General features: G+C 46.6%; 2 protein-coding genes across 2 annotated transcripts in view; both read left to right on the forward strand.

Moving 5' to 3' along the window:
• Positions 1-10,000, forward strand: part of LOC143291370 (uncharacterized) — a 222,137-nt gene that overhangs the window by 10,719 nt on the left and 201,418 nt on the right. The window lies entirely within an intron of this gene.
• Positions 5,931-10,000, forward strand: part of LOC143291562 (uncharacterized) — an 82,803-nt gene continuing 78,733 nt past the window's right edge. Inside the window, exon 1 of the mRNA XM_076601475.1 lies at positions 5,931-6,435. The gene's annotated coding sequence lies outside the window, so the exon portion shown is untranslated. The remainder of the gene's footprint in view (positions 6,436-10,000) is intronic.

Here is a 10,000-nt window from a genome sequence, read left to right on the forward strand (position 1 = left end):
TAGCTCAAGGAGGCGTCACTGCGTTCGGACAAAACCATATACGCTACACCACATCTGCCAAGCAGATGCCTGACCAGCAGCGTAACCCAACGCGCTTAGTCAGGCCTTGAGAAAAAACAACAACAAAAAAACAAAAAAAAACAAAAAAAAAACAAATGGGGGAATAAGCTTGCATAAATAAATAAATAAATAAATAAATAATAATTATAATATAGAAAAAGGTAGTAGTAATAATATTAGTAATACTAATAAAATGATAATAATAAAACATAAATAAATCAATAAATAAGACAACAATGGTGATAAATAAGCGAATAAATGTAAAATATGAAGACACACATTCACACATACACCCACACATGCATAACAGAAATGCACCAAACATGCAGTTTCACATATATGAAAGCACAGTCAAATACATATAAACGTACATGAGCTCCAACACACACACACACACACACACACACACACACGCATTACCGTGCACCTCCTCTACCCCCCTCCTCCACACACTCATTTCTAGTCTAAGTATCGCAGCTTCCACGGCACACACACACACACACACACACACTCACAGAGATGAACACTTACTTGTACAAGCACATATGAAACACTGGTTAACACCTCAGTCCTGTTCACACCGATCACATCATTCAGCACTGGTTAACACCTCAGTCCTGTTCACACCGATCACATCATTCAGCACTGGTTAACACCTCAGTCCTGTTCACACCGATCACATCATTCAACACTGGTTAACACCTCAGTCCTGTTCACACCGATCACATTCAACACTGGTTAACACCTCAGTCCTGTTCACACCGATCACATCATTCAGCACTGGTTAACACCTCAGTCCTGTTCACACCGATCACATTCAACACTGGTTAACACCTCAGTCCTGTTCACACCGATCACATCATTCAACACTGGTTAACACCTCAGTCCTGTTCACACCGATCACATTCAACACTGGTTAACACCTCAGTCCTGTTCACACCGATCACATCATTCAACACTAACACCTCAGTCCTGTTCACACTGATCACATCATTCAACACTAACACCTCAGTCCTGTTCACACTGATCACATCATTCAACACTGGTTAACACCTCAGTCCTGTTCACACTGATCACATCATTCAGCACTGGTTAACACCTCAGTCCTGTTCACACCGATCACATCATTCAGCACTGGTTAACACCTCAGTCCTGTTCACACCGATCACATTCAGCACTGGTTAACATCTCAGTCCTGTTCACACCGATCACATCATTCAACACTGGTTAACACCTCAGTCCTGTTCACACTGATCACATCATTCAACACTGGTTAACACCTCAGTCCTGTTCACACCGATCACATCATTCAACACTAACACCTCAGTCCTGTTCACACCGATCACATCATTCAACACTGGTTAACACCTCAGTCCTGTTCACACCGATCACATCATTCAACACTGGTTAACACCTCAGTCCTGTTCACATCAATCACATCATTCAGCACTGGTTAACACCTCAGTCCTGTTCACACCGATCACATCATTCAACACTGGTTAACACCTCAGTCCTGTTCACACCGATCACATCATTCAACACTAACACCTCAGTCCTGTTCACACCGATCACATCATTCAACACTAACGCCTCAGTCCTAAACTTCTATACCAGCAACATAAATGAAACTGTCAGCACAGACTGAAAACAACACCGGAAGTAGCTCTGGACATTGACATTCCAATTACAAGAGAGAAAGAAACTTTGCTTTTTCAGGTTATATCCAGTTATTGTTATTTGTGTTATACTTCATGCCTGCATTGCGATGTCTACACCAAATATACCGTGCATGTAGCTCCAGGAATTGAGGATGCTAAAATTGGACATAACCGCTTTAAAGAAAGAAAACATTCGGAGTACTATTATTGACACTGCCATCGGAACTGGGTTAGCTGGCCGTAGACGAATCATTGAAGACATCTGTGTCACACCCATGCTGACACACTGACCTGTTTGGACAACACAGATCACAAAACACCATTCTGACCAACACTCTCAACACTCACGCACATGTTTACGCTTTCACGTGCAGTGTCAGTGTCGGTAACACTGGGCGAAACACCGGCGTTGAATCAAATGTTACACCCTGACGAAAAACAGAACACGAGGACCGGCCGATTTCCAATCGAATATCTAGCAGCGGGTCACCACCATCTACTGTGTATCTTTGACCATGGACCAACAGGGCAGTTGAACACCATGGAAGCTCTCTTCCCATCTTGTCTGGCTTTTTCAGGTGTGGGGTTAGTCTCCTAATCTCTCACACACCTGGAGAAGTCCTCGCCGATCCAAATGTTGGCGCCTTGTAACTTACATTTGGACTTGAATAGACTTGTCCTTTCTCTCGTTCTCTCTTGCTTCGACTACTGTAACTCTCTATTGTCTGGTTTGCCTGCTTCATCCATCCAGTCTCTTCAGCGCATACAAAACTCTGCTGCCCGACTTGTCCTCAGAAAGAAAAGATCTGAGCACATCTCTCCTCTTTTACAACATCTCCATTGGCTCCCTGTCTCACAGTGAATAAAATACAAGATCTGCACTTTTTATTATAAATGTATTCACAAATCTGCCCCTTCCTATCTCTGTGGCTGCCTTCACCTCTGCACTCCATCTCGCTCTCCACGATCAGCTTCGGATCCACTGTTTACGCACACCCAGAATCGAACACTCCACTGTCGGCCGTCGGTCTGTCTCTGTCTCTGTCTGTGGACCTTGCATGTCAAATGAGCTTCGTCAGGTCTCCGCACTCAGCTCTTTCAAGTCTGGCCTTAAAACCCACCTCTTCCCAAGACAGCCTCCCTCCCGTGCCTCTTCCTTGTCTTCAGTTTATCAAGTTTAGAGTTCAGCATGCGTGTGACTGACTGCTGTGGAAGCGCTTTGATTTGTCTGCACAAGATGTCTGCGCCATGTAGATACTAATTATCATTATCATCATTCTTATCTGCATTTCAAGATGTACACTTTTCGCTAAAAACAACAGCAACAAAGACACACACACGGGCGATGATGGGCGAGTCAGGCTTGGAATCCAGACGATGAACTGGTCACACTTGACGTCATCAGTCAGGTCACACTTGATGCCATCAGTCAGGTCACACTTGATGTCATGATGTCATCAGTCAGGTCACACTTGACGTCATCAGGTCACACTTGATGTCATCAGTCATGATGTCATCAGTCAGGTCACACTTGATGTCATCAGTCATGATGTCATCAGTCAGGTCACACTTGATGTCATCAGTCATGATGTCATCAGTCATGATGTCATCAGTCAGGTCACACTTGATGTCATGATGTCATCAGTCAGGTCACACTTGACGTCATCAGGTCACACTTGATATGTCATGATGCCATCAGTCAGGTCACACTTGATGTCATCAGTCATGTCATCAGTCAGGTCACACTTGATGTCATCAGTCATGATGTCATCAGTCAGGTCACACTTGATGTCATCAGTCATGATGTCATCAGTCAGGTCACACTTGATATCATCAGTCATGATGTCATCAGTCAGGTCACACTTGATGTCATCAGTCAGGTCACACTTGATGTCATGTCAGGTGAAGAGTGTCTGTATTTCTGTTTAACCATTGAACAGTATCACAGAGCTACACCAGTCACCCATACCAATCAAAAATAGCACACACACACACACACACACACACACACACACACACACACACACACACACACACACACACACACACACACACAGACGCACACATCTCTTTCTCTCTCTGTCTATGTGTATCTCTCTCTCTCTCTCTCTCTCTCTCTCTCTCTCTCTCTGTAGAGAGAGAGAGAGAAAGAGAGAGAGTTATTTTTTTTGCACCAAATGAATAACTTCAACTCAACTGATCAACGTTGAACGGGAACGCCGGCCGGACAGTTTAGATACTGTGTTGTTGTTCTAAGGCCTGTTGAAAACACACGGACAGTTTAGATACTGTCTTGTTGTTCTAAGGCCTGTTGAAAACACACGGACAGTTTAGATACTGTGTTGTTGTTCTAAGGCCTGTTGAAAACACACGGACAGTTTAGATACTGTGTAGTTGTTGTTCTAAGGCCTGTTGAAAACACACGGACAGTTTAGATACCGTGTTGTTGTTCTAAGGCCTGTTGAAAACACACGGACAGTTTAGATACTGTGTTGTTGTTCTAAGGCCTGTTGAAAACACACGGACAGTTTAGATACCGTGTTGTTGTTCTAAGGCCCGTTGAAAACACACGGACAGTTTAGATACCGTGTTGTTGTTCTAAGGCCCGTTGAAAACACACGGACAGTTTAGATACCGTGTTGTTGTTCTAAGGCCCGTTGAAAACACACGGACAGTTTAGATACTGTGTTGTTGTTCTAAGGCCCGTTGAAAACACACGGACAGTTTAGATACTGTGTAGTTGTTCTAAGGCCTGTTGAAAACACACGGACAGTTTAGATACTGTGTAGTTGTTGTTCTAAGGCCCGTTGAAAACACACGGACAGTTTAGATACTGTGTTGTTGTTCTAAGGCCTGTTGAAAACACACGGACAGTTTAGATACTGTCTTGTTGTTCTAAGGCCTGTTGAAAACACACGGACAGTTTAGATACTGTGTTGTTGTTCTAAGGCCTGTTGAAAACACACGGACAGTTTAGATACCGTGTTGTTGTTCTAAGGCCTGTTGAAAACACACGGACAGTTTAGATACTGTGTTGTTCTAAGGCCTGTTGAAAACACACGGACAGTTTAGATAGTCTTCTTGTTGTTCTTAGGCCCGTTGAAAACACACGGACAGTTTAGATACTGTGTTGTTGTTCTAAGGCCCGTTGAAAACACACGGACAGTTTAGATACTGTGTTGTTGTTCTAAGGCCTGTTGAAAACACACGGACAGTTTAGATACTGTGTTGTTGTTCTAAGGCCCGTTGAAAACACACGGACAGTTTAGATATCGTGTTGTTGTTCTTAGGCCCGTTGAAAACACACGGACAGTTTAGATACTGTGTTGTTGTTCTAAGGCCCGTTGAAAACACACGGACAGTTTAGATACCGTGTTGTTGTTCTAAGGCCTGTTGAAAACACACGGACAGTTTAGATACCGTGTTGTTGTTCTAAGGCCCGTTGAAAACACACGGACAGTTTAGATACTGTGTAGTTGTTGTTCTAAGGCCTGTTGAAAACACACGGACAGTTTAGATAGTCTTCTGTGTTGTTCTAAGGCCCGTTGAAAACACACGGACAGTTTAGATACTGTGTTGTTGTTCTAAGGACCGCTGAAAACGCATGCTTCGATATAACTTCAACGAACACACGCGCTCGCCTGTTTGTCAGTCTGCCTGTCTGTCCGTGTGTTGTTCAGTGTTGCCCCATGTGGTGTGTGGTGGTAGGTGTAAGAAAATACTTTTCTGTTGAGTGTGTGTGTTTGTGTTTTAGATTGTGAAGGACTGTAAGTTGGAAGGTAAGTGGCTCGTGATAGTACAGTATATAATGCACAGCGACAAGGGTGTTTCATTTTTTGTGGTGTCTGCTAGACAGAAGAAGAATAAAAAGAACTTGCTGTGTCGACAACCTTTTGCTGAAGGTCTGTGCGTGTGTGTGGGGAGGGGCGTATGTGTGTGTGTGTGTGTGTGTGTGTGTGTGTTGGCTGCGCCACTTTTGCTTTGGGCGGCGAGACGGCTGTAGTAGTAAAGCAGTCAGCGTCGCATTGCGAGACTGCTCTCTCGCTCTCTCTCTGTTTCCCTCTCTCGCCCTCTCTTTCTCTCTCTCTCTCTCTCTCTCTCTCACACGCACACACACACACGTAACTTCGCACAGACTAGTGTGTGAGAGAGTGTGTGAGGCGTGTGCCGTTCGTCAAGTGCTTACCCTGTACCCCAGACATTGAGCAACCAACTTGTCTGCAGCGCCGCCGCAGAATATACTATTTCTGGGCTTCTTGTGCTGGTGAATGTGTATGTGTTTGTGTTTGTGTGTGCGTGTGCCGTGCCGAAACCAGCATTCTCTCTGGTGCTACAACTTACTACTGCCTGCTGCGACTGGGTGTTCAGTGCTACTATAGCAGTACTACGTCTGCTACAACTACATACAACTACTGCTGCTGCTGCTGCTACAACTGCTAATACAGCGACAACTGGGGCTGTGAGAATCTACCGCTGATAACCACGCATGCCGAAAGGTGAAGGGAGGGGTGTTTTGGTGGACAACAGAAAGTTGTTTCCTTTGAGGGGGACAAACCTGGAGAAGTTGGAGTTGTGAGAGAGTTTGTGAAAACAGAACAACGACAACAACAAGGACACACGAGGAACTGTTGACGAAACTGAGAAGGAGAAGAAAAGAACCTTCCGTCATCATCGTCGTCGTCGTCGTCGTCAGGAGCCGAGGGCACTTGGATTGAAGGTGAGTTTGATTTGGATTAACCAGTTGTTTTGGATTTAGTTTTCGCTGGAATTTTTGTTTCTGGTGTTTGTTGTTGTTGCTGTTTTTTGGGGGGCAGGGGCGGAGGGGGTGACAAGGGTGTTAGTGTTTGCATGTTTCATGTTTCAATTTTTGTTGAATATGGATTGTTTTTCTAATTTCTTTTCTCTCTCTCTCTCTCTCTCTCTCTCTCTCTCTCTCTCTCTCTCTGTTGATCGGTTTCTTGAAGTATTTAAGAAATAATGATAGACATATAATTTATTACATGTATATCAATGTACACGCTCGAACATGGTATCTCTGTGTGTGTGTGTGTGTGTGTGTGTGTGTGTTCGCGTATGCGTGAGTACATGTGCGTTCCGAAGTTCGGGGCGAGTGCGCGCGGTAAGAAACAACAAAAAAGGAAGTGAAGGAATGTGTGATAGGGAGGGGGGAGGGGGGGGAGAGGAAGGAGGAGGAGGAGGTGTGGAAGAGGGATGGGGGGTGGGGGGGATGCGGGGCAGGGTCGAGTAACAGAGTGCTGTTCTGGTGCTGGAGCGGAGTGTGTGTGTGTGTGGCGGGGAGGGGAGGTGTGTGTGTGTGTGGGGGGGGGGGGGGGGAGGGGGGGGGGGGGGGGGTAGTGACAGCTTGATTGACATAAGGGATAGGGTGTGATGGTGGGGATGGCGGAGGAGCAAGAGAGTTTATGAACTCTGTAATAATAATACATAATATGAACACACACACACACACAAACACACACACACACACACACGTATTTCTCTCGCTTGCTCGCTCGCTCGCTCGCCCTCTCACTCTCGCTCACCCCCCCCCCCCCCTCCCACACACACACTCATTCACTCACACTCACATTCATTCATTCTTTCATTCATTCATTCACATGTACACTCATAGAGGCTGAGAGGGAGAGGGTTGTTTTATTCAATGTATACCATGGCTCAGACGTATATGAAATCACGCCGCGCGCGCGCGCGCACACACACACACACACACACACACACACACACACACACACACACGCCCCCGCGCGCGCGCATCAGTTCTGTTCGGAAATATCTGTCCACCGACGCAACATCCAGACTTGGCGTTTCTCTCATTCTCTCTCGCCTTGACTACTGTAACTCCCTATTGTCTGGTTTGCCTGCTAGACAGACAGATAGATAGATAGACAGATAGATAGATAGACAGATAGATAGATATGAGAGACACACAGAGAGAGGGGGTGGAGTGTAGAAACTGAAACAAAGACAGAGACAGCTATATGTAAGAAACAGGACGGAGAGAGCAGGGAACGGGGGGGAGAGAGAGGGGGGGGGGGAGAAGGAGAGATAAGAGAAAGAGAGAATGAGTGAAAGAAAGAGAGGGGGGTGGAGAAGGAGAGAGAGGGTGGGGGAGGAGAGGGAGAGAAAAGAGAAACAGAGAATGGGTGAAAGAGAGAGGGGGAGAGAGAGGGGGGGTTGGAGGGCAGGAGAGAGAGGGAGAGAAGGAGAAGGTAAAAGGGGAGAGGGAGAGAAGGAGAAGGTAAAAGGGGAGAGAGAGAGGGAGAGAAGGAGAAGGTAAAAGGGGAGAGAGAGAGAGGGAGAGAAGGAGAAGGTAAAGGGGGAGATAGAGAGGGAGAGAAGGAGAAGGTAACAGGGGAGATATAGAGGGAGAGAGAGGGAGAGAAGGAGAAGGTAAAAGGAGAGATAGAGAGGGAGAGAGAGGGAGAGAAGGAGAAGGTAAAAGGGGAGATAGAGAGGGAGAGAAGGAGAAGGTAAAAGGGGAGAGAGAGAGGGAGAGAAGGAGAAGGTAAAAGGGGAGAGAGAGAGGGAGAGAAGGAGAAGGTAAAAGCGGAGAGGGAGAGAAGGAGAAGGTAAAAGGGGAGATATAGAGGGAGAGAAGGAGAAGGTAAAAGGGGAGAGAGAGAGGGAGGTGGACGGCAGGAGAGAGAGGGAGAGAAGGAGAAGGTAAAAGCGGAGATAGAGAGGGAGGTGGACGGCAGGAGAGAGAGGGAGAGAAGGAGAAGGTAAAAGGGGAGAGAGAGAGGGAGGTGGACGGCAGGAGAGAGAGGGAGAGAAGGAGAAGGTAAAAGCGGAGATAGAGAGGGATAGAAATGGGGGAGGTAGGTGATAAGTGGTGGTAGTGGGTGTGTGTGTGGGGGGGGGGGGGGGGGGAGGGGAGCACTGTGCCTCCCAAGTAGCACCGGAGCCAGTGTGACAAGGTTGGTCTTTATTGGTCTCCCATCCAGGCCTTGTGTGAGTGTGCGTCCCCTTTTCTGTCTGTCTCTCTGTCTTCCTCTGTCTGTCTCTCTGTCTTCCTCTGTCTGTCTCTCTGTCTTCCTCTGTCTGTCTCTCTGACTTCCTCTGTCTGTCTCTCTGTCTTCCTCTGTCTGTCTCTCTGTCTTCCTCTGTCTGTCTCTCTGACTTCCTCTGTCTGTCTCTCTGACTTCCTCTGTCTGTCTCTCTGTCTTCCTCTGTCTGTCTCTCTGACTTCCTCTGTCTGTCTCTCTGACTTCCTCTGTCTGCCTGTCTCTCTCTCTCTCTCTCTCTCTCTCTCTCTCTCTCTGTGTCTCTCTGTCTCTCTGTTAGTCATCCGGTTGTCGATACTGATGACATATTTCTCTTCCCTCCCCCCGCCCCCCCCCCACCCCCCCCCCCCCTCTCTCTCATCTATCTGTCAATCTGTGTGTGAGTGTGCGTGCACGTGCGCGTGTGTCTGTTCCTTATCATATTCTTTCTGCAGGACTTTAAAAAAAAAAATTCTCTCATTCTCCCCTTTTCATTAAATATATGTGTATATGTGATATTGTAACTGATGTAGATTAGCAAGGACAGACTAGAAGAATGGGCCATGCCTAAAATCTGAATCCTTGAATAAAAAAAACGTTTTGAGTTCTGAGTTATCTCTTTCTCTCTTATGCAGAGAGACAGAGACAGACAGACACACAGAGAAAGACTGACGCTCCTAGTTCTTACACACAGGAAGAGAGGAGGTGTGTGTGTGGGTGTGGGTGTGTGTGTGTGTGTGTGGGGGGGGGGGGGGGGGTGAAGGGGGAGAGAGAGAGAGTGAGGTGGAGGGAGGGAGGAATTCAGTGTTCTAACACTTATACACACACGTGCGCCCGCGGGGAGCACACACACACACACACACACACACACACACACACACATTTATATTGAATGAGACTCCTAGTGCTTGGCTGAAAGGAAGCCAGACACCATTTGAAAAGACATGTGAATGAAAAATGTGTGCATGTGGAAAAGGCATTTATGTCTCTGGCTACATGGTTTGAAAGGATTTGCAATACTGTCAATATAGAAGAGAAAGCAAAACATCAGTCTGTCTGTCTCTGTCTGTCGCCCTCTCTTTCTCTCTCTCTCTCTCTACACACACACACACACACACACACACACACACACACACACACACACACACACAGAGACATGGACACACACACACACACACACACACATGGACACACACTCACTCACACATACACACACACACACACACACACACACACACACACACACACCACACACACACACACACACACACACACACACAC

The sequence above is a fragment of the Babylonia areolata genome, chromosome 17 (assembly GCF_041734735.1).
Source record: "Babylonia areolata isolate BAREFJ2019XMU chromosome 17, ASM4173473v1, whole genome shotgun sequence".
Classification (NCBI taxonomy): domain Eukaryota; kingdom Metazoa; phylum Mollusca; class Gastropoda; order Neogastropoda; family Buccinidae; genus Babylonia; species Babylonia areolata.